This window comes from Schistocerca piceifrons, chromosome 1 (assembly GCF_021461385.2).
Source record: "Schistocerca piceifrons isolate TAMUIC-IGC-003096 chromosome 1, iqSchPice1.1, whole genome shotgun sequence".
Lineage (NCBI taxonomy): Eukaryota > Metazoa > Arthropoda > Insecta > Orthoptera > Acrididae > Schistocerca > Schistocerca piceifrons.
The window spans coordinates 1,098,903,627-1,098,925,413 of record NC_060138.1 but is presented as its reverse complement, the minus strand read 5'-3'; the positions used below and the strand labels follow the sequence as shown (position 1 = coordinate 1,098,925,413).

General features: G+C 43.5%; 1 protein-coding gene and 1 pseudogene across 1 annotated transcript in view; one reads left to right on the top strand and one right to left on the bottom strand.

The window, feature by feature from the left end:
• LOC124776007 (zinc finger SWIM domain-containing protein 8 homolog) overlaps positions 1-21,787 on the top strand; it is a 511,151-nt gene that overhangs the window by 268,706 nt on the left and 220,658 nt on the right. The gene's annotated exons all lie outside the window — the stretch shown is intronic.
• Positions 6,323-6,439, bottom strand: LOC124728731 (annotated as a pseudogene).

Sequence of the window (21,787 nt, the reverse complement as noted above, 5' to 3'; positions counted from 1 at the left end):
TTTGAACACAACTCATATGGCCTTGCGATGTGACAAAGTTTCATTAGAATCGATGCACTCAGAGTTTTATAGACGTACACACGTATAGATATACAAACTATACGCAGCTTAATGTTTAAATTTGGCAGCCAGTGTCAAGTGTTCGAGATCACCTTAAAAAACATAGTGGACAATTCTCCGTAATATGTCTTGTCGTGTGTTCCCCCACACCAAATTCGGCACTTTAACTGTAGCGCCACTACTTCAAGGTATAACCACGTAAGTATTCCATGTCTCGTTCGAATGTAGTCGGGTCTCTATCATTCGCGGCAGGGAAGATCTAATCTTTCGAACTACTTCGTTGGGTTTTGAATTAGATGGGCGTTCATTCCCGCCGTTTTCCATTCTCGATGAAGACGAGAATGTGTGTGACCTGACGTTCGATCCGTGGTGGTCACACGTATATATGTGGTTCAGATGTATGTAGATAGTGGATTGAGGAAAGTACTATTTAGAACTAAGTGCTTATGGGTTCCGTCTTCTTGTGAATTGGCAGCTTTTCGACTGACATCTGGAGGAGCAATATTTGAACAGACAGCCACTGAATGGGAGAGATACGACGGAGCCAGTAATGTTCTCCATGAGGTACATCTATTGCAGTTCTGTATACGTCGTTTTCCAATATGGGACACAATAATCAGCAGCTGAAGTTAAATTGCAGCATTGCGTAGCGTGTCTGATTTTTCCCGGTTGTTTGATGCCATTTTGTGTTGTAAATTTACTCTTGAGCCAGCTTCATGCATGTGCTGCTTAAATGGCAGAGTCTGATGGAGAGTGACGCCTAGAAATTTAAGGACATAGTTATAGATCCCATCAAGTGGCCCATGTTACTTTCTGTGTCTCTCTTTGTTACGGAGATGGAACACTATGAACTCTGATTCACTTGTGTGTGGCTAGAGTCTCCATTTGCAGAAGTTGTGGCTCAGTAGGGTAAGATTACATAGCAACAACGGAGATACATCGAAACACACTTTTGAACAAAAGAAGTAACGAATGCTGTCTTGTGTTGACTATATTACGCCGCCGTGCGGCATCGATTTCAAAACCAATTTCGCGTCAAAACAAAAGGGGCGTTACAACGATCTCAACGTTCCTAAGACGTGGCAAAGAATGCAAGCAAAGACACAATTAACATTATTATATTTGCAGCACGCCGACTTCAACCTGCATGTAAATAAAACAGATCTACTCTCGTCATTGGTAACAACTGTTGGCTCTTATTAAATCAGTAAATCAGTGACATACCCAACATGAAAGTTATTGTGCTTGAAAATAGCAAAAAAGCTGAAACTGCAATAGCGCACTAAAACATTAACAGCTAAAAGCGAACGTGACACCTTTTAAAGAACGATCTGAGATTAATATCATCACCGTTTGTAGGATCCTTGTTGATTCCTACACTATGTGATCAAAAGTATCCGGACACTCCCAAAAACATACGTTTTATCATATTAGGTGCATTGTGCTGCCACCTACTGCCAGGTACTCCATATCAGCGACCTGAGTAGTCATTAGACATCGTGAGAGCAGAATGGGGCGCACCGCGGAACTCACGGACTTTGAACGTGGTCAGGTGATGGGTGTCACTTATGTCATACGTGTGTACGCGAGATTTACACACTCCTAAACATCCCTAGGTCCACTGTTTCCGATGTGATAGCGAAGTGGAAACGTGAAAGGACACGTACAGCACAAAAGCGTACAGGCCGGCCTCGTCTGTTGACTGACAGAGACCATCGACGGTTAAAGAGGGTCGTAATTTGTAATAGGCAGACATCTATCCAGACCATCACACAGGAATTCCAGACTGCATCAGGATCCACTGCAGGTACTAAGACAGTTAGACGGGAGGTGAGAAAACTTGGATATCATGGTCGAGCGTGTGTTCATAAGTCACACATCACGCCGGTAAATGCCAAACGACGCCTCGCTTGGTGTAAGGAACGTAAACATTGGACGATTGAACAGTGGAAAAACCAATTCGTGGAGTGACGAATCACGGTACACAATGTGGCGATCCGATGGCAGAGTGTGGGTATGGCGAATGCCTGGTGAACGTCAACTGCCAGCGTGTGTAGTGCCAACAGTAAAATTCAGAGGCGGTGGTGTTATGGTGTGGTCATGTTTTTCATGGAGGGGGCTTGCACCCCTTGTTGTTTTGCGTGGCACTATCACAGCACGGGCATACGTTGATTTTTAAGCACTTTCTTGCTTCCCACTGTTGAAGAGCAATTCGGGGATGGCGATTGTATGTTTCAACACGATCGAGCACTTGTTCATAATGTACGGCCTGTGGCGGAGTGGTTACACAACAACATCTCTGTAATGAACTAACGTGCACAGAGTGCTGACCTGAATCCTATAGAACACCTTTTGGATGTTTGATTTCGTACCAGGTCTCACCGACCGACATAGAAACCTCTCCTCAGTGCAGCATTCCATGAAGAACGGGCTGCCATTCCCCAAGAAACCTTCCAGCATCTGATTGAATGTATGCCTGCGATAGTGGAAGCCTGTCATCAAGGCCAAGGGTGGGCCAACACCATATTTAATTCCAATATTACCGATGGAGTCATTTTCAGCCAGGTGTCCGGATACTCTTGACCACATAGTGTATCTAGGAGATGTTCGATCTCGAGAATAAAGCAGCGCAGAACGTGTTCCTTATGGAAGGTCTGACGTCAGCGATGACTGCGTTCCGCTTTGTTACGACCTTTCTGCATGGCGTAGGTCACGAAGAGGAGTTGACTGTGTTCGCCTGAAAGAAATTGTGGGTTTTTGAGTATCACAAACCAGACTGACACCTAGTGAGGTGTGAGAAGCGGTGGCCGTGAACCGTATGGGCACACATCACCGCTCTTAACTTATTTCTGTGCGGGCGCTCAGCGGTATTCCCGCGGCGTAGTTGACGCCGACGCCTTACTTTGGTGTGCGCCCCAGCCCCGGAAAGGTCTGTGCCCGTGTCGCACCGTGCTGACGTCACTTGCAACAAGTTTTATCGTCAGATACCAGTTTGTTTTTATACAAAACCGACTACGTAAGGTGTCAGTGACGTCTGACATTATTTATAGTATTTTTGGCGTTGCATACGTGTATGTTAAAGTGTGGTATCTGATGAGCCCAGAAGGACCAAAAATGCGTCTGGCCAATATATAATGTGTTTTATTATACGTGTTATTAAACGTCTAATCCGGTTCATGGTGCGCACACACACAGTTGGATGTTGCCAGTCGAACGGTTTTCAGGGCAACAAAAATTTGATTTTCGGTATTTGATATAATCATTGACTAAATTTAAAATTCTGTCATAATCTGCTCATTAAAAGGTAAAGGTTTAATAAAGTACTACAGTTAGCAGCTGTGTGCTTGTCTCGAGGCAGCGTAAGTAAGGGCGCGGAAGTTACCCAGATTTTATTCACCTAGTATTTGAGAATGGATGTGTATGTAACACATCATGTAATGAAATTCACAAACTATCTTAAGTAGTTTGAGCAGTATTTGTGATATAATAACAATTATGACCTTTTGTTGCAGGTTTTGTTTCTTACTCAGTCATTCATTAAGATCAGCGACGAAAGAAACCTTGTAGCACTCTCGCTTCTTTGTTAGATAAATCTGACTCCGCCAACATAATAAAGTAACTGCACTTAGCTGTAACGTAGAGCAGAAGGTACAATGATAAAAGTAGTGAATACTGGAAAGTTAGTTACCGTAATTATTTATATTCACTGAAAGTTTCTCCGCGACTTCAAAAATACATTAGTCGCGACGCCACTGAGCGCATATGTAGATGTCAAAATATTGATGTTGAAAATGCGATTTGTGTGGAATAATTAGAAGAGCAGTGGCGCTCGCGTCCTCTCTCTCGAGCTAGCAGTACCCAGCAGACAGAAGAAGACGCAGCCAATACGTATTCACGTATCGTAAATAAGTGAAAAGCGGAATCGCATCCAACGATACGATTCTGAGCCTTAAGCAACTACTGTGCTTGGAGAGGTTAATCAGTCCCCGCAGACGTATACTAACAGTAAAAATAAATTTGGACCACAAGTTACATTCTTAACGTCAAATATTTAACACACTACCTGATGTGATGTGTTAAGTTATCAAACGTTTGAAGCAGTTATACGTGGGAGTTCGATTTGTAAAGAATTGGGGGTTAGCTGCTGTTTTTTAGATCCCACAGTGATTAGCCTTAAAATCGTCGAGTGATAATCGTTAAATGAACCTTGAATTTATCTCTCGTTCTTTCATTACTTCGCTGCGAGCTAGCCGGGTGCACGTTGTCGTATTAACAAGTGTAATCAGAACTGAGCACCACAGCTGAATTGTTAGTATATATTTATAGTTGTGCCGTCTCATTTGGTATTATATCGTAACAATTCTTAACTTGCCTGTAGCTGCTTTGATTTGCCATATTTCGGACTAATTTAATGTCAGATTAACACTAATGGGATGAAACGACACGTATTTGTTACACAAGTCTTACATTGTTGGGCAAAGTTTTGAGTCAAAAAACTTAACGCCAGGATTAGGTGGGTTTTCAAGCCATGTCGAACCTGCTCTCAATATTGAAGAGAAGTAAAACAAACATCTGTGCACATCCCTAAACGACTCCGCTACCTTTCTTCTCACCAAATACTTCCTTCTTTTGACCCAATTCTAGCGTCGCCTTGTACCATATATACATTTCAAATCTGCAGGCTGCCTCTCCACTGAACAGTCGGTCTTTTCCTAAAGAATTCTTGGTACAAAAAAACAGGCTTCATTTGCATGGACTACGTAGCTATTATATATTTATGACCGGAATTAGTCACATTGCATGATTAATTCAAACGGTTTTTATGGTTCATTTGGTCATAGGTCTATGCGTTTCATGCTTCCGCTCATCATTTGGAGCCTTACTTGTTCAATTCTTAAAACGAAACACAGCTAGGCCTATATGCCATATAATAAAATAAAGCATTTGAAAAGGAATCTTGTCTGCGACGGAACTTTAAACACTGAAACTCGTTTCTTCTGACTACAGACTTACTGGGAATCATACTCAATGAGGATGTTGGAAGCGGGGGGGTGGTGGGGTCAGTGGAGATCCCCATAAATTTAAGTGCAAATGTCTTGACCAGCACACCAATTGCGTAGTTCATAAGTCAAGTGTGAATTGAGGCTATAAAATAAGAAAGCTGTGCTTGCCGCGCAACGTCTAAGTCTCGCGTAATTCTTGAACTTTAGCCGTTAGTATCACACTTACGATATACATGTTTGCTTGTTTCTTTACAGGTGAGTACTACCCGAGATGCCAACAGACACGTGTTGCGGCTGGAGCAACTGATGTGGTGCATGCCGCTGTGAGTTACAATTGCTTATTGAAATAAACTGAATTCTCCCTGTGTGCGTGACAGAGCATGACAGTAATATTAAAAAGGTCACACTTTCCTGTTGTTCTGCAGAAAAATTTTATTTGGTCAAGAACCGACTGTCGGCTTCTTTGCCCATCGTCAGGTAACAACTGATGATTAGTATTAAAGTATTTAATATGTAGAGGCGGACCTATCCGAGGAAAACCAGCGGCACATTTAAGTAAGTGCGATTTTTCGCATAAAGTGTTGATCACCAGCTGCTCTGCATCTGATACCGATTGCCTTTTTGTACATGGGACACTGTCCTTCCATCTGTAGAAAAGTGTTGTCAAGTATATTTTCAGCTGTGAATTGTGAGATGTAGCGTAGTACTTATCAGAACCGTTTCCAATGAGCAGCTTGTAGAAATTGTAGTTTGGTTTTCCAGAACTTAATAAGTGGTATTTTTTTACCGCCTTTGCATTCTCTTTTCTCACTGCACATGGATTTTATAAATTTAGTGTCAACTGCCAGGCAATGTAGTGTCTTTAAAAATAAGTAAACCTGTCATTAATCCAAAGACCGATTTGATTACCATTAGGCATGGTCCTGTGGGACGTGGTATACCGTTGCTAGCCTCCGAACTGATTTACCCGATTACTTATAGGGGGAATAACCGTTTACTGTGGACTTCAAACCACGGTGCAGCTCGACGGCTTTGACATCAACAAACGTTGACAGAGTTGAAAGGAGTGACAAGTGCACTCCGTCTTCAGGCCATCATCCGACCGCCGTGACATCGTCCGTGGAGGATGCGGTTAGGAGGGGCGTGGGCTCAGCACACCGCTCTCCCGGTAGTTATAATGGCATTCTTGACCGAAGCTGCTACTAGTCTGTCGAGTAGCTCCTCAGTTGGCATCATGAGGCTGAGTGCACCCTGAAAAATGGCAACAGCGCATGGCGGCCTGATGGTCACCCATCCAAGTGCCGACCACGCCCGACAGAGCTTAACTTCGGTGATCTCACGGGAACCGGTGTAACCTCTGAGGCAAGGCCGTTGCCAAAGAAGTGACAAGTGACTGACAAAAATCCTAGGGTTGGGTAATTGCTGATGTGTTGGTTACGAGAAACTGCGAGGACATGGGCGACAGTATACGAGGTGTGGCTAGAAAAAAACCGGACTAGTACTGGTGAAACAATAAAACGAATGCAATAAGGCTGAAAGTCGCGTGGCCTGTCACGTGACTCTCGCTCCGCCTACTGCTCGAGTTTCATCTGCCTCCTGCACTCAGTCTGCTCGTGGCGTCTGTTTTAAGTAGTTGACGTTTTGTCTGTGCGTCGGAAAATGTTGAGTGTACAGAAAGAACAGCGTGTTAACATCAAATTTTGTTTCAAACTAGGAAAATCTGCAAGTGAAACGTTTGTAATCTTACAACAAGTGTACGGCGATGATTGTTTATCGCGAACACAAGTGTTTGAGTGGTTTAAACGATTTAAAGATGGTCGCGAAGACACCAGTGATGACACTCGCACTGGCAGACCATTGTCAGCAAAAACTGATGCAAACATTGAAAAAATCGGTAAACTTGTTCGACAAGATCGCCGTTTAACAATCAGAGCAGTGTCTGAGTTAACAGGAGTTGACAAGGAAAGTGTTAGGCAGATTCTTCATGAAAGTTTCAACATGAACAAAGTGTGTTCAAAAATGGTTCCAAAGTGTCTCACAATTGAACAGAAGGAACGCCGAAGAATGATTTGTTCTGACATCCTGGAAAACATTGAAAGTGATCCCACCTTCTTACAAAATGTTATAACTTGCGATGAATCGTGGTTTTTTACTTACGATCCCGAAACTAAACGCCAATCGATGCATTGGAAAACTCCTAGTTCTCCACGACAAAAAAAAGCACGAATGTCAAAATCGAAATTCAAGGCAATGATGATTGTTTTTTTTTTTTGACATCAAAGGGATTGTGCACATTGATTGGGTACCAGAGGGACAAACAGTGAATCAGCATTACTACATTAGCGTCCTGGCTACCCTACGTGAGCGAGTACGGAGAAAACGGAACGATTTGTGGAGAAAAAAGTCATGGATCCTTCACCAAGACAATGCCCCAGCTCACAGTGCGTTGTCAGTGAAGACGTTTTTGGCAAAACACAACATTCCCATCTTAGATCATCCACCCTACTCACCTGATTTGGCCCCCTGTGACTTTTTTCTTTTCCCTAAAGTCAGGTCAGCTTTGAAAGGAACTAGATTTGAGACTGTTGAAGCAGTAAAAGAAAAAGCGACGGAAGTAATGTATGGACTTACCGAAAATGATCTGCAGCATTGCTATGAACAGTGGAAAATTCGTATGGAGCGGTGTAGAGACCGAGGAGGAGAGTACATTGAAGGAGATAACATGAAATTGTAAATAATTGTAAATAAATGTTTTTTCCAGCATCAGTCCGGTTTTTTCTAGCCGCACCTCGTATATCGAGAACCGACACACGCAGACCGATATCAGCACAGTCCTTCAATAAAATTCTGAACCAGAAAAGAAGTGTGATTAATATGCTCGTAACGCGCTCGTATATAGAAGGGCTGTACAAGGGAAATGCACTTGAAGGCAATGTTATAGAAAGAAATGATAATGTAGGTGTTGATGAGATACGAGATATGACGAATTTGATTGAGCAATGAAAGACCGAAGTCGAAGCACGACCTCCGGAATAGATGAAATTCCGGCCTAGCAACTGATACCCTTGGAAGGTCCAGCCGCGACAAAAATTATTTCACCTGTGGACTATCTGAGATACTAGCGAAATACCCTACGACTTCAAGAAGAATGTAATAAGATACAGACAGACAGTAATAAGTTACTGACAGCGGTAAATATTATCGAACCATCAGTTTAATAATTCATGGTTGGAAAAAAAGAAAAAAACTAACAAGAATTATTTACAGAAGGAGGGAAAAACTGTAGAAACCGACTTCGGAGAAGATGAGTTGGACTCCGGAGTAATGTAGGGACACGCAGTGCAGTACTTAATCCTATGACTTCCCTTAGAAGATAGCTAGGAAAGGAAAACCTACGATTGTAGCTTTGGAGAAGCTTTTGACAGTGTTACCTGAAATATAGTCCTTGATATTCTGAAGGTTGCAGGCGCAAGATACATGTAGCGAAAGGTTATATACAACTTGCAAAGAAACCAGATGGCAGTTATGAGAGTCCAGGGGCATGAAACGGATGCAGTGGTGCAAAAGCGAGTGAAACAGAGTGGAGTTAACCCCCGATGTTATTCCGTCTGTACACTGAGCAAGCAGTAAGGGAAACTAAACAAAAATTTGGAAAAGAAATTTAAGTTCATATTAATACTTTCGCAATAAAAAGAAACCACCGTAGACGACAAAGGAAGTGGAAGTGCAATTGACCTGAATGGACAGTGTCTTGAAAGAAGGATGTCAGATGTACGTTAAGAAAAGCAAAACAACAGTAGTGGCACGTACCTGAATTAAATTAGACAATGCTGAAGGAATTAGATTAGGGAACGAGACACCAAAGCTAGCAGATGAGTGCCTCTATTTGGGCAGATCATATCCAACTTCATTCTGGAAAGGAAAAATTCGTTAACATTGAATATAGATTTAAGTGTGAGGAGATCTTTTCTGAAGCTATTTGTCTAGAGTCTAGCCTTGTACGGAAACGTGGACAATAAACAATTCAGACAAAAGCAGAATAGAGGCTTTCGAGATACGGTGGTACAGAAGAATGCTGAATATTAGATGGGTAGATCATGTAACTAATCAGGAGGTACCGGTTAAAATTAGGGAGAAGATAAATGTTTGGCATAACTTAAAAATGGTTCAAATGGTTCTGATCACTATGCGACTTAACTTCTGAGGTCATCAGTCGCCTATAACTTAGAACTACTTAAACCCAACTAACCTAAGGACATCACACACATCCATGCCCGAGGCAGGATTCGAACCTGCGACCGTAGCGGTCGCTCGGCTCCAGACTGCAGCGTCTAGAACCGCACGGCCACACCGGCCGGCGGCATAACTTAACTAGAAGAAGGGGTCGGGTGGTTGGACACATTCTGAGACATTAAGGATCATCGTGGTTTAATATTGGTGGGAAGTGTTGGGAGGGAGGGGGGGGGGGGGTGGAGGTGGTGTGGTAAAAGTTATAGAGGGGGACCAAGAGATGTAAACAGTTAGCAGGTAAAAAAGGATATATATTGTAGTAGCATGGAGAGCTGCATCGGACCACCTGGATTGGGTATGAGAAACAATGAGTACTCTCAGTTGAAGTAGTAGTGCGACGAAGCCTAACACCTTCGAAATGATACGTGGAAAGAAAAAAGTATCTGGTGCGGTCTGTGTGTCATAAATCTCCAGAGTGACAGATTGGACCGGGTATGTATTCCTCAATCACAGTGTAAATGTTATTTACAAACAGATTAAGAAGATCAAAGAGTCTTAATCAGCAAAAGACAAAGAGGACCCACTCGTAACGTCGAGAATTTACCACATATCGTGTACTTGCGGAACGTCTATGTCGGAATTCTCGGACGACCCGTCAGTGCCAGGATCATCGAACATGAACGCCATTACAGTTTGGGACAGGTGGAGGAAAATCAGCCGTGGCGGAGCACACGCTGTGAAATCGACCAACAATAAAATTCTCCGACGCGTAGGTTCTCGCTACGGAGAAGAGCGACCACGCCCGCTTGTTTTGGGAGGCTATAGAGGTCTAAGAACATGGCAGTAGCTAAATAAAAAAAAAAAAAAGAGGGGCAAGGTAAACAGACCCTGGATCCCCGTGTTGCAGTTAACGACCGTTGCAGATAGCAAGAGGAACACCACAGCGGCAGTAACCAAGGAAAGACTCTCAGACGTTGGCGCGACAGGTACCTAAAATCTCCGGCCGTGGGCTCCACCACTGTGAATGGCGGAGGGCGAATCTCGGAGAGCAGCTTGCGCTGCCGAAACGTGGCCGCGCCACCCGAATACTGGGCAGCGAGCGGCAGCGCGCGGCGTGCTGACGTCAGCCGGCGTGGTCGCGTGAGCCAAGGACGCGCCGAGCCGCTCCGGGCATCGATCGCGGGACTCGTGCCGAAGGCGCACGCAGCAATTATCCGCCGCCGCACCGCTAGCTACGCTTCACGCTGAAAAAGCACTTATCTCCTCCCACATCACGATCGGCCTTCGTGGAAAAGCAGCAGTTAGCTCCGCTGATCCCGAATTCTGCGAGAGCGGATTGTTTTAATCTTCAGTCCAAAGACTGGTTTGATGGAACTCTCCATGCTAGTCTATTCTATTTTGTGCAAGCCTATTCATCTGTGTATAGCCACTGCATCATACATTCGTTTAAAACCTGCTTACCGTATTCAGGCGTGGATTTCCCTTTACAATTATTAATCCTCTCCACTTCGTTCTGTTACCAAATTGATGATAACTTGATGCCTGACTGTCCTATCAACCGAACCGCTCTTTTAGTTTCGTTCTGCCATAGATTTCCTTTTTGTTCAGTCCGATTAATTAGCGTCTCATTAGTAATTCAATCTATCCATCAAATCCCGAACGTTACTTAGTGATTGTATTCAAGAATTCCTAGCAACAGAACACAGCATGACTTTCTTAATGGGGAGAAAAATTTCGGAAGTAAAGATAATTTCGGGCGTATCCCAAAGGACTGTTACAGGAGCGTTACTTTCCACAAAATATACATAAACGAGCGAGTGAATAGCGTGAAAGTTGCATAACGATTTTCATGCGTGATGGTGTTGTATACCCAGAAGTCTAAACGCTTAAAAATTGTGGCGAAATGCAGGGAGACGTGCAGACCATCGACACTTGATACACGGACTGGCAGTTGATCCTCAACGTAAACAAACGTAACGTATTGCACATAAGATCCATCACTGTATGATTATACGATTGCAGAACATTCACCGGATGTGGTCACATCCGTCAAATGACTCGGAGTGTTCGTACGGAGTGGGTTAAAGAAGAACGACGACATAAAAGTAACTTCAGGCAAGGCAGAGGCCAGACAGTTTCATTGGAAGAATCTTCAGGGAATGGAAGTCCACGCACGACGAAGATAGCTTCGCTACAGTTTTGTTTACTAAGCGCGAAAGCCATACTGAGTAGCTCTTCAACTGCAGCGTCAGACGCTACAAAAAAGGCGGTGTGCATCACATGTGGCTCACTGATAAAATCCTGAGGGACCGATTCCTTCCGCACATGTCTCGTGGAAAGATCATGAAGATGAAATTAGAGATATTCGCGATCTCAGTGATACTTACCAACAGTCGTTCTCTGCGTGGACCATTCACAACTGGATCTGGGGGAGTACCGTTGTCCATACGCCAGACGGTGCCTTGCAGTATAGATGTAGACGAATTTTGTTTCCCGTTTGTCATAGTACTTCCATTCCGTATATCTTCAAGCATTCTGCTACAAATAGATACGTAATATAGGAAGGCAGTTTTATGGATTCGTTATTTTCTCTTTTTTTTTTTTGTAAATGTGTGCGATCTACAAGTTTTTCTTCCGTCAACGAAAAACATCTCTGCTTGACCGGCCTGCGGTAAACTACGGCTAAGAGTGCTTATTTCCTTCTACCATTTATCTTTAAATAAAATTTGTCACAATATATGCCCAACCATTTTCTTTACTTACCATTTCTTAATGCTTGTCTCGTTTCACTGGTCCTTTGCTTAGTCGATCAATCCATTTGCTCAACCTATAACACTACATTTTTAAGGCTGCTGCTGGTTCCAGTTGTCTTTCCCGTCGACGATGCCTCACCCCATTCAGAACTGTGCTTCAGACGTAGCTTTTCATGAAATATTTTCTGGTCTCAGCATTTATATATAGTGCCCACGTGAAACATACCTGCTTTCCAAATGCAATTAAAAAAATTAATCTAAGAGACATGATACTAGCAGTTCGCAGCATCGTGTAAAGCAACTCAAAAGTTTTGTGTAGATTTTTTTCAAATGACTCCTTTCGTTTTATTTCAGGTGCTAAGTAATTACCGGAAATGACTACACCTAAAAAGTGAACCCAATGGGTACGCGGAAACGATTATTGCTCAGAGAAATTTCAAAGCATTAAGACAGTTAAGGCACAGAATGACAAGTTCCTAGTTGCTGGGCGTGTACGCAGGCAGACTGGTTCTGGCGGAAAACCCGCATCTTATGGAGTGGTAAAGGAAGATCATAGAAGCACGTCAAAGTCAGCTCGCCGAGCATCACGAGAGCTAAACGTCCCTCGCCCAGCAGTTCACAAGGTACAGCGTAATGAACTTCGGTTCCACTCTTGCAAGTTCAAACTACGCGAGTATTGAAGGGAAACGATGTGCGGCTTCGCCGCGATTTTGCTTTTGAAAAGTTTGACCGGACAGGGCAAAGCCCGTAACTATCTAAGAAACATCGTTTTCTCCGACGAAACAACCTTTCATACATGTGAAAGGTTAATCCGCACAACATTCGTACCTGGGATTCGGAAAACTCCACAGTTTTCGAGAATCCGTTACAAACAGCGAAAGGACGAATAAAGGGTGAATGTGTGGCGTGCGTGATGAGATGGCGTAGTTGGACCATTTTCCTTCATCGAGCCAACAGTAACAGGAACCGAATATTTGGATGTGCTTAAACAATTTGCTGCCCTCAGCTTCTCCTCCTTGAGCCAGATATGACCTTCCAGCAGGATGATGTACCGCTGCACTGTTGGGGTGAGGCTGGTAACGTGGAGACAGAATGGGGACGAGGAGGAGATTGACAGAGAGTGGGGGTTAGAGGAGATAGAGAGAATGGTGGAGGAGATGGATTGATGGAAGATTGGAATAAATACATACATGAGCAACGGCGGGTGTTGAGCTAGTAATTAAATAAAAACCTCGTCTGGATTTCTGCTTACTGGGCCGTGCTCTTGTAAGGCAGAGTCGCGCGCCCCATGCAGTGAACGCTTCGGTTCCGCCAGACAGCGCCCACGTGCAACCTAGTTCCCCCCCCCCCCCCCCCTCCCCCTCGACGTAGCGCTCTGCCCCCGCCGCAGAAAGGTCAGCACGCAGTCGCCTGTTTAATTATACCGCGGGCACGCGGAAAGTTCAGCCCACGCACCTGCTCATGCGAGTGCGTTTGCATGCGCCCAAACGCAGAAAATTAACGACGGGCCAACTCACGGCTCCCACGCAATTTTCCGATGCACTCATCGGTTTACTATGGCCGTAACAGCGCGCTATTATTTTGCATCACGTGACCAAACAGTATTATCTACTGAATAATTATTTAAAAAAAAACTTTTACTATAACACGTTTTTAAAACGAACTAAAAAGAATAAATTAATTTCTCGAAGGCACATACAGATTCCTAAGCCCGTACAGACTGTCCTGAAAATTGTTGCTTCTAAATTTTTAATACATATCAGAATCACATATACAGGGTGTCCGAAAAGTCTTTCCCTGATTACAGAAACTGATAACTCAGGCTAGAAGTAAGATACAAATATGAAACTGGTGTCTAATTGTTTACAAACTATCAAAGTTTTTTTCACACATCAGTAAACTTCCACTTCCATTGTTGCCCAGTGACAGTACACGCCGATATGACTTTGCGATCGAAATGCTATCACGTATTGAGGACGATGATGGTTATCTCAGACAAATTGCCTTTTCCGACGAAGCGACCTTTTTTGTCAGTGGTGTAGTGAATCACCATAATGTGCGCATTTGGGGTTCACAACCCCCTGGCGAGGTCATGGAGTGCACCAGAGGCAGTCCAAATGTGAATTTTTGGTGCGCGCTATTGCACGATCGAATTATCGGGCCATTCTTCTTCGCTGAGGCTACCATCACATCTGCAGTGTATCTGTACATGTTGCAACTGTATGCTGTTCCTCAGCTGCGTCAGTATCACCCCGATGTCTCATTTCAGCAAGACGGTGTACCGCCTCATTGGGGTTTGGATGTCCGTTCCTACCTCGATATGACCTTTCTTGGGCGATAGTTGGGTCGTGATGGGCCAACGGTTTGGCCTCCACGCTCTCCTGACATAACCCCATTAGATCTCTTTTTATGGGGCTATGTCAAGGACGAGGTCTACCGAACACGTGTACCAGATCTTGAAACCCTGCATCAACGGATAACCACAGTCGTTGAATCGATCCCTCCAGTGATGTTGACTAATGTGTGGACGTAAATTGAATATCGCCTAGATGTACGACGTGCTACCAAGGGTGCTCATGTGGAAGTTTACTGATGTGTGAAAAAAACTTTGATAGTTTGTAAACAATTAGACACCAGTTTCATATTTGTATCTTACTTCTAGCCTGAGTTATCAATTTATGTAATCAGGGAAAGACTTTTCGGACACCCTGTGTTATTGCTTAACTCAACATCCCCATTCTTCAACGCATACTAGTCGTACAGGAATGAATGATGCATTGTCAGAAATGGTTTTTTTTTTTTTTCCTTTTTATAACCGACTTCTGGCAGTGCTTACCGCTTTTGCGCTAAAACTTACTGTTTGTGGAAAATTTTACCATAAAAGAGACTTTTAACTATCATAAGCAAATGTCCCTTATGGATGCCACCTTCACACTTATATTCTACGAAGCTAACTTATTAATAACGAGTAAGAGACTCCCTTGTCACATTATACTGTTTCATTTGTTTTAAAGTGTTTCGGGGCCACATAAGGTAACACTTCATGCAAAACACTTGAAATATTTTCATTGTTTTCTAATGGTCCATGTTCAGGAGTTGGGAGCTGCATGTCCTTGGAAAAAATTACGGCTGTAGTTTCGGCTTACTTTCGGCCGTTCGCAGTACCAGCCGTAGTAGAGAGGATATAAAGTGTAGACTGGCAATGGAAGAAAAACATTTCTCAAGAGAAGAAATTTGTTAGGATCGAATATAGACTTAAGTGTTAGGAAGACTTTTCTGAAGTTATTTGTCTAGAGCGTAGCCTTGTATGCAAGTGAAACGTGAACGATAAACAGTTTAGACACCAAGAGAATAGAAGCTTGTCAAATGTGGTACAACAGAAGAATGCTGAAGATTAGATGGTTAGATCACGTAACTAATGAGGAATTACCGAATAGAATTAATGAGAAAAGAAATTTGCGGCACAACCAGACAAGAAGGGATTGGTTTATAGGACACATTCTGAGGCATCAAGGGATCACGAATTTAGTATTGGAGGGAACCGTGGGAGGTAATCATCGTAGAGGGAGACCAAGAGACGAATACAGTAAGCAGATTTAGAAGGATATACGTTGCAGTAGTTATTCAGAGTTGAAAAGGCTTGCACAGGATACAGAAGCGTGTAGAGCTGCCTCCAACGAGTCTTCGGATTGAGGATCACGACAATAATACACACAAATTGGACAGAGTATGGAAGCATCAAAAGGACAACTCATTACCATGCCAAATACCAATCGTTGGCGAGCAAAACAATTTCGAGACGTCTTGGAATAGTATAAACAGGTCGTGTATGGCTTGCAAGAGAAGCTTATATCATTAGTCCTGTAAATAGAGACAAGCTCAGGTAACGGTGACGGAGCAATCACGCACGCATCTCTCCAAAGTAGAGCACAAAGGCTCACTAATATTCGTATCTGGTGGCTGTGGTGGCCAGGGGAGATGCGACGCTTCATTCTGGTGTTCAAAAAACCTCTACTGAACGATTCGAGCTGTGTGATTAGGAGCTCTGTCGTCTTGGAACACAGCATCACCACTGGGCAAGAAACATCGTACAATCGGATGGGCCTGATCAGCGGTAATGCGACCTTGCAGTGTACCATGGGGCACATCGAATTCGACGAGCTGGCAACTCAAAAATATATTTTAGAGCCGTGGTCTGAGAATGGTCTTAAAGACTGAAACAGGTGATTGAATACACCGACAAAAAAGAAAAAAAACCGCAACATCAAGGAGGATTTGAGCGACGTGACCCTACGACTTATCTTAGAATAAAGATTAAGGAACGGCAAACCTACGTTTCTAGCATTTGTAGACTTGACAACGTTGACTGGAATACTCTCTTTCAAATTCTGAAGGTGGCAGGGGTAAAATACAGGGAGCGAAAGGCTATTTACAGTTTGTACAGAAAGCAGATGGCAGTTATAAGAGTCGAGGGACATGAAAGGGAAGCAGTGGTTGGGAAGGGAGTGAGACAAGGTTGTAGCCTCTCTCCAATGCTATTCAATCTGTATATTGAGCAAGCAGTAAAAGAAACAAAAGGAAAGTTCGGAGTAGGTATTAAAATCCATGGAGAAGAAATAAAAACTTTGAGGTTCGCCGATGACATTGTAATTCTGTTAGAGACAGCAAAGGACTTGGAAGAGCTGTTGAACGGAATGGACAGTGTCTTGAAAGGAGGATATAAGATGAACATCAACAAAAGCAAAACGAGGATAATGTAACGTAGTCGAATTAAGTCGGGTGATGCTGAGGGAAGACACTTAAAGTAGTAATGGAGTTTTGCTATTTGGGGAGCAAAATAACTGATGATGGTCGAAGTAGAGAGGATATAAAATGTAGACTGGCAATGGCAAGGAAAGCGTTTCTGAAGAAGAGAAATTTGTTGACATCGAGTATAGATTTAAGTGTCAGGAAGTCGTTTCTGAAAGTATTTGTATGGAGTGTAGCCATGTATGGAAGTGAAACACGGACGATAAATAGTTTGGAAAAGAAGACAATAGAAGCTTTCGAAATGTGGTGCTACAGAAGAATGCTGAAGATTAGATGGGTAGATCACATAACTAATGAGGAGGCACTAAATAGAATTGAGAAGAGGAATTTGTGGCACAAATTGACTAGAAGAAGAGATTGGTTGATAGGACGTGTCCTGAGGCATGAAGGGATCACCAGTTTAGTATTGGATGGCAGCGTGGAGGGTAAAAATCGTAAAGGGAAACAGAGATGAATACACTAAGCAGATTCAGAAGGATGTGGGTTGCAGTAGATACTGGGAGATGAAGAAGCTTGCACAGGATAGGGTAGTATGGAGAGCTGCATCAAACCAGTGTCAGGACTGAAGACCACAACAACAAACAACAACAATCGTAGTAAGTTGGTGGGCGTGTTTCTACGTCTGAAAGATGATGTCTATTCACATTTACTGCCAGTCGCATAAGAGGGGCGTTAGTCGCGCCACTATGTCGATGCAAATCAGGTGTGCGGTACATACGCACTGTAACGGTTGCGATCGTCAGTTACTTTTGAGATTGGACGTCGTCTGCTGATGTTAAGCAAGAATGCCTATAAAGCGATGACGTCCCCATTAGCAACACCTCACTGATATTGAACGAGGTCGTGTAATATGGCTACGAGAAGCTAGATGTTCCTTCTGCGATGTTGCAGGAAGACTTGACGGGAGTGTAGCCACTGTCAATGCTTGCTGGCAGCGATGTTGCGAGAACGTACGGTGGGAAGAAGGCCGGGCTCCGGTCGGCTACGTAACACTTCGTCTTCGGTGAATGGCTTCGTCGCATGGTACTGCATCTGCAACAGCAATTTGAGCAGCAGTGGGCACCACAGTGATACAACGAATTGTTATAAATCGGTTACTTCAAGGGCAGCTCCGAGCCAGACGCCCTATAGCATGCATACCACAGACCCCGACCCACCGCCTTTTGCGATTTCAGTGATGTCAAGCGAGAGATCATCGGAGGGAAGGGTGGAGGTCTGTTGCGTTTTCTGATGAAAGCTGGATCTGTCGCGGTGCCCGTGTGTTGATTAGGAGGCGGCCAGCTGAGGACCTGCGACCAACCTGCCCGCATGCTAGACACACTGGACCTACACCTCTAGCTACCGTCTGGGGTGCGATTTTGTGTGACAGCAGGGGCACGTTTGTGGTTACCCCACGCACGTGACTGCAAAACTGTAGGCCTACGTTAGTCTGGTGATCCAACCTGTTCTGCTGCCATTCGTGAACGGCGAAAAGGAGTGTTTTTCTAACAGGATGACGCTTGCCTACTTACCGCTGTTGTAACTCCATATACCCTGCAGTGAGTCACATCTTGTCTTGGATTGCTCGATCACCAGATCTGTCTCCAGTCGAGCGCATATGGGGCATCGTCGGACTTAATACGTATTAAATTGCTTTCGACGCACCGTTCATGGCTGTGGATCGTAACTGTTACGTTCATTCCACTTGACCGTTTCTCCGCTTCATTCGTTGTCTTAAAAATTCTGAAGTAGCGGTGCTAAAGGTTCCCGTCCGTCCGATCTCGAGACCGAAGGCAGTTTTCCTGCCCTCGACGGCTTGTTGTCTGCTGAAGTTTACAAGAAACAGATGTGTCCATACTTACGAGTAGAAATAATAAGATCCGAGATGCCTCATAAGGGACATGTATTCTTATTAGTGCCTATTTCTTGTTCACTAATTCATCGCTTTGTCTTACCAACATTAACATAAATGTACAGGTTTACGACTATTGCAGCAGACGGTTCGTTATTGTAATTTAGCGTTCTTTCATAGATGCGCAAGGTTGTGATTAATCACTAGTACAACAATATTGTATGCAGATCTAGTTCTGGAAAGAAACGGACTTTCGGAAATATTTTTTTAACTAAACTCTCGTGCAGTTTCTTAGTTCTGCATTCAACGAGAAAACGCATTTTATCAGTTCTAGTTATTCTGATCCTCGTAGGGAAAGTTCCTGAAAACATTCTGGAAATTTGAGTTTGAGGGTAAATCATCGTTTAATAAATTTACATATTTTAACTCCTCAAGGAAGTAGCCATTTTGCAAAACAAGCTGACAATCTTTCTTTTTTAAAATTGCAGTCTTTAGAAATTATGTCGCGCATAAGAAAATTTCAGTTATGCCAGCTCCGATACATGAACATAGTACTTATGCACAAGACACACTGCATTGGATTTTTCCTTGATCTGCCAGTGAATATAATCTGCAATGATATAGTGTAATACATGGAAACAGAACATTTAACGGTGACTCCTTGTCGAAATTCATCGCACATGAAAAGAAAAGACACCAAAGTTTACTGTTTAATATGTGAAAAATAAAAAAGAAAGTTGAAATAAATTAAGTCCGTGTTTTGCAAACGAAAAAACTCCATTTATGTCGTTGCCCTTCTCACATTGCCCACAATTAGTTATACGTTAATGAAACAGTATGAATCTCTTTCCTGCCGATTCTCAAAAGAAAGTATGACAGAAGTAAGACTATTTATTGTGTTAAGATTAATTGCCCTCTGAGTTAAATTGTGTGCTGCCAATTCGGTCCTGACGGCTTGTTGATCGATCGGCGAGTGTCAAATCCGTATTCCCGCGCCATCTATTAATAGGACGAGGCACTAACAGCTGTAGAGCGGGTGCTGTACAACCCTCCATATAGCAGAGCATCGTGAAACGGAAGAGCAGGTGTCACCATACTCCAGAGGCAAGGCGAGCTGTATCCATAAACAGCATAGAGACTCCGACGTAGTAATGTGTCTGCACACTCTGTTACAAACAATTGCTTACTTGTTACTAAATCCTGAGTATCATGTTTGTGTTCCATTACTTATACCGCGAAAAAAAATTTGGCATTACGTTGATTACGTATGGTTCGTTGGTGGAGTCAAAAATGTCAAAGTACAGGGAACTGAGCGAGGGGCGTAGATACGCGCGCATGCGGGTTACTGTAAAGAGACAATATAGAGCAGTGTTGTGATGGATGAAGGTCATGGGGAAGAGAGTGCACACAGCCTGTTCCTCTCGAATAGCACCAAGGGCGCTGCCGAACTTAACGTCCCCATCCAACGGATGGATCTCAGTCACTGCATGAGACACTGCCTAGAGATTTTGAAATTTAATGCAGGACATTTGTGCAAAGTCTGATCGTGAGGAACTTGATAATTTCTTCCACCAGTGGGGTCGCTCAGAGTCGAGTGTGACCATAGGAGAGTGGGTTAGCGACCTCGGCTGTGAAGGCTTGTTATTGCTGAATGTAAAGACTGCAGTTGCAGTTCCAGAAATGTGCAATTCGACCTCCCTGTTGGTCATAAGATTCTTTTCAGTCACTTACCGCTTCTTTTAGCTGTGGTAGTGATTTGTATTTATGCAAAACGCTTAGTTACACCACGATATGTGGTCCATTTAATCTGTATGTTACCCTAAGAGGAGTAGTCAAAAAGTTTTTGTTATCACTTGGAAAAAATGAAGTCACGTAATTAATTTGTTGTCTGACTGCAAGCACGTGTCTGCAGTGCTGATACACACTGGAAACCCCGCACGACAATAACGTAGCACACAACTAGAGCACCCAAAACAAAACGACGCAACCCTGCGTTTTCTGTATTTCAAGGGGAACAGCGCTGCAACCCCCGTAGGATGACAGAAGTACGGAATGGTTATTGTTAAACTGTCGCTACTTGAGACGGTCCTCATGAAAAACGAGTGGTTTTGAGACAGTGAAACGTCGTTGAAACATTTGTAAGAGCATGCGGAAGAGAAATAATGAATAAACCATTGGAAGAAATGCATTTTAATTTCCACATGAGAAAGTAACATTTGTTAATTGTGTACCTTGTTTACGTTCCAGGTTACAAACGTTGCTTAGTGTGACGACCATTTGCAGCCACGACAGTCTGACTAGAGATACCATTTCACAATTGCTCGGAACACTTAACGAGCGGTGGGCTTTTGGAATGTGCAGCCGTCATCAAGGGCGCCCATATGATAGTTTATAGGGAAAGGGGGCCTAAACCTGGGGTTGTGGAGTGTTGGAGTATTTTTAATAATTTGGAAGACGCATGGCGATTTATAAGTAGCCATAAGAAAGTTCCAATTCGTACCATGTTAATAAAAAAAACTGCGTAATATCAACTCTTAAATAATTTTTTGACAGAAAAACAGCTGACTGCGCTATACTTTTTTTCTTTCCGTAAGAACTAGCCGTCCGCCCCCCCCCCCTCCCCCTTGCGCCCTTGGCTGTCGTGACACAGTTTGTGCACTGATTTGAGATCGCACATTGTGTCCAGCATTCTCAGCCTTGACAACAGTAACGTCTTCAACTACTTGTGGCACTTCGGCCGTCGACTTCTCCCAGGAACAATTCTCAAATTGCCAGTTAATTCGAACTATCGAATCATGTTCTTCAGCCCCACTGTAGAAAGAGGAACTCCCGTATCACTTTAATGCTTAGACACTCGCGAAGAGAAGCAGCGTTATTGCTTCTGGTTTCATTATACATCTTTACCAGTAGAGCCCCCATCACCTTGTCCAAATCCACGTTGACTGTCTGCCACTGCGATGCACACCGATGTTAGTGTTTCAAACCTACGTAGCTATACGGGCACCGGCGCCTAAAGGCAAGTCGTGGCATAAACACTACTCAAAACGTAAATCCTGCAACGCACACTCTGAACAACGTTCCTATAATGTTGGACATGCTTG